This window comes from Lolium rigidum, chromosome 6 (assembly GCF_022539505.1).
Source record: "Lolium rigidum isolate FL_2022 chromosome 6, APGP_CSIRO_Lrig_0.1, whole genome shotgun sequence".
Classification (NCBI taxonomy): Eukaryota; Viridiplantae; Streptophyta; class Magnoliopsida; order Poales; family Poaceae; genus Lolium; species Lolium rigidum.
This window is the reverse complement of record NC_061513.1, coordinates 142,676,896-142,681,150: the sequence shown is the minus strand read 5'-3', so window position 1 is coordinate 142,681,150 and position 4,255 is coordinate 142,676,896.

Below are 4,255 nucleotides of genomic sequence, written 5' to 3'. Positions count from 1 at the left end.
CATTAATTACGAAAACCACACATGGGGGTTCCATGCACTTTCACACTTGTCATCTTGTTAAATCTATTGACAGGTGACAATTTAAAATAATAAATACTATGAAATGGCTAAAGGGATAACATTGAATCTGCCAAATATAAACTTAAGCAAAAACTTGTTGATGGGTATGATTTGTTGGATATTATTTCCGAAACTCAATGTTTATCTCCTGTTTGAAAAGCTAGAATGAAAATCATTTATGATGAGCTCTCTGATGTTTGGAAGAAGGAGGAAATTAAAGCTAGGCATAGATCTAGAGAGAGATACATCTTATAAGGAGATCGTAATACTGCTTTTCCCATTATGTAATTAATTAGAGGAGGAGGAAGAAATAATGGGACTTCAAGGTGAGGATGGTCTAGTGGAAGATAACAAAGGTATGTTGAAAATTGATGTTGCATATTACAAGTTTTTATTTGGTAGGGAAGATAGGCTAGATATTGACCTGGACGATAACTTTTAGCATGATCAGAAACTTGTCACTAATTAACATAATAATATGCTAGATGCTGAATTCTATGAGAAAGAAATAAAGGATGATGTGTTTAGTTCATATGTTGATGCCCCGGTCCTGAAGGATTTTTTGTTTTATTCTACCAGCACTTTTGGGATCTCATTAAACTTGACTTGAGGGCTATGGTTAATGATTGGAATAAGGGGGAGTTGGAAATTTTTAGATTGATTTTTTCTCTTTTGGCCTTAATCCCAAAAGAGGCTGATGTTGTAACTATACAGAAGTCTAGGCCTATTTCTCTAACTAATTCCAATTTTTAGATTTTTTCCAGATGTGCAACCAATAGGTTGGGAGTTGTTAGTAAAGACTTGATTTCTCCAAATCAAACAACCTTCATTAAAGGCGGACATATTCTGGAAAGTGTTGTATCTACACATGAAATTATTCATGATGTTGTACATAGTAGTCAGTCTGGATTTATTTTTAAACTAGATTATGAAAAAGCCTATGATAGAGTTTATAGATAGTTCTTCCTAAAAATGTTGGAGATGACGGGTTTTAGCCCCAAGTGGTTGGAAATTTTAATAATCCTTCTGCATAATGGCTTTGTGGGGGTTAGGATGAATCATGAGGGCTTTGGCAAGGGGACCCCATATCCCCTATTTTGTTTACCTTTATGGCAGATGTTTTCCCAAAAAAGTCAATGAAAGCGGCTGCCAACAGTTAGATTACTTGCTTAATGAAAAATATGAATGGAACCGGGGTTATTACCATGCATTATGCTCATGATACCCTCCTCTTCTTGGAGAACAACCTTAATACTGATATTAACATGAAATGAATTGTGTCATGTTTTGAACAAATGTCTGGCATGCGTATTAATTTCCATAAGTGTGATCTTGTTCCTACCAATATTGAGGATGCAAATGCACATATGATAGGTCAAAATCTAAGCTGCAAGTTAGGGATTTTCCTTTAAATTACTTAGGAGTGCCTCTGCATAATAAGAAGCTTGGAACAGAATATCTTCATCCTATCATAGATAAGATTTTGAAGAAAGAAGCTAGATGGAGGGAAAACTTCTTAACCATGTTGCCAAATTAGAGTTGGTTAGAAGTGTCATGTCCAACATTCCCCTTCATTTACTAAATTTCATTAAGTTTCCCAAATGGGCCATCTCCATGATCAAATCTCAGATGGCCCATTGCCTTTGGGATGATTACGAGGGCCATTTCAAATATGATTTAGCTAATTGGAGCGTGGTGACTCAGTAAAAGGAGTTTGGGGGGCTTGATATCCCAAACTTAGCTGAGATGAATATGTGCGCCTCCTTGCTTCTTGGGTAAAAAGCTATAGCCTTGACGATAACAAACTTTGGAAACATATACTGAATACAAATACACGGTTGATAACCCTAATATCTTTCCTAGCTCTTCCATTGGTACCTCTCCCTTTTGGAAAGGTGTTATATGGGATGTTAAAGATGCCAAGATGGGCTATCAATGGAAGGTGGGGGTGGTAGGAAGGTTAAGTTCTGGGAAGAGCATAGGTTTGGGACCTTAGTGACAAGGTATCAACTTGTCAACTTAGTGATGTTGCTTCAAGTGCTTGGGCTGAAATTCAAAGAGTGAGCATTAGCTCCAACTCTCTCACTTTGGTCAGTACCTCCAACTTATAAAATAATAGCAAAAATAATATGGTGCCTAATAGGATAAATGTTGGAATTATGTGGAATCTTTGGTTAATTAGAAATGATTCATGCTTCAATTGTGCTCCTTGGATTGGGATGCAAGTGGTATAAAGGAAGGTTTCTTACACTCTTGCTCAATGGAGTGTCTTGCTAAAAGAAGTGAAAAAGGGAAGGCTCATGGCAGTGGTGGCCAAGCTAGAGGCATTAGCTCGTGCTCCACCACTACTGTTGTGGCCGGAGCCTGGCTGACAAAAGAGAAGAAAGCTAAAACTGAAGATGACGTGATGATGCACAACCAGATCCACAATTGCGATGAGCATGGGATGATCACAACCCTAGATCCGAAGAATACGTTGAAGGCAAAAACGATGATGTTGGTCGGGGATGGAGATGGCTTCATAGTGATGCCTAGGCTCTAGTGCTCTCTCAGCTTCCGTCTCCTGGTTTTTGGGTCTTGTCACTATGTTCTGGTTGTTGTTGATGTCCTAGAGTTGAGTGTCCCAATGTGTGTTATAAACTGGCGGGGCCAAAAGTCTTTCCGAGGCTTGAAAAGGAACTTATGTTATGTGTATGTGTTTGAAATGAAACCGGGACTACATCCCCTTTCTTCTAAAAATCTGCTAGAGTTGCCCCTAGAATGTGGGAAAACTTGTGCCTGGAAATGTTTTACTCCCTAACCCGATGCAAAGTAAATACTATGGTTGTCCATAAAATAATATCAAATATTATCTAAATTCTGATGTATTTATACACTAAAGAGTGTCTTGACAAACTTCTAAGAGCATCTCCAGTCGCGTCCCCCAAACCGTCCCCCAAACGGCGTCGGATCGAGCGTTTGGGGGACGTCGCTCCCCATCCGCGTCCCCCAAACACCATCCCCAATCAAAAATTCAAATAGTTTGCATTCAAAAGAGATCGTTCCCGCCGAATCGTCGCGATCAAAGTAGCGGCGATTAAAGTACTGGGCGTGCGATCATATTATAGACCGGTGGTGCATGCTAAATTAGAAGAATGGGTTGGGTGACGCCGACGCATCCTGAGTCGACGTAGGCCCGTCGATCACGATGAACTCATCGTGATCTACCCGGTGTGCATGCTCCGTATGCTCCGTCGCCGACGCCGAGACAGAGGCCGACGCAGGTGTAGTAGCAGATGCTGTCGTAGACGCGTATGCCGGCTCTTGCTCCGGGGTTGGGGTTGCTGCCACTGCCGCTGCCGCTGCCGCTGCCTGGGCCGCCGCCTCGGCCGCCGCCATTTTGGCTTCGATGTCGTCGAGGATCTGGCCTTTGAAGAAGTTGTGCGCCGCCCGCGTCCGGGGAGACATTCCTTCTATCGACGCTCTCAGCAGGGACATGTCGTCCCTGCTTTTCTTGAGCTCCATCTTCTCCTCTTGCCTCTTGAGCAGCGCCGCCGACCTTTCGTCGGCCTTTTTGTCGCGGGAGAGCAAGGTCGAGGAGACCTCGACGAGGCATTTCGCGATCAACGCCTGCGTCTTCTCGGACGATGCAGCGTCGGCCAAGGTGGCCTTGGCATCCTTGTTGCCGATAGGGCGCCCTGCCGATGTTGCCAGCGGCGCATCCAGATCAATGACGTCTTTCCCCTTCGACAATGACTGGCGCATCAACCGCCATTTCTCGTTCATCTTGAGCTTGCTATAGCAATGCGTCAGCGTGAAAGACTTATGTCCTTCCGAGTTTCTCCGGTACAAATCCATGGCCTTGTCAAACTAACCAAAGGAAACACAATCATTTCATCGAACAAAATGTAGGCGCTACAGATTATGTAAGAAAGATTCGCACCATTTGGCTGATGTCGACGCCGCGTGATACGTTGCAAACGTATCTATAATTTTTTATGCTCCATGCTTGTTTTCTACCAATTCCCTTATGTTTTATGTGCATTTCAATACACTTTTTAGCATTTTCTGAAACTAACCGATTGACATAGTGCCACAGTGCCAGTTCCTGTTTTCTGCTATTTTTGTGTTTCAAAAAAGTTGTACAGGAAATATTCTCGGAATTGCACGGGACAAAAACCCGGGACCTTATAATTTCGAGGGGAAGCCTGAGCCG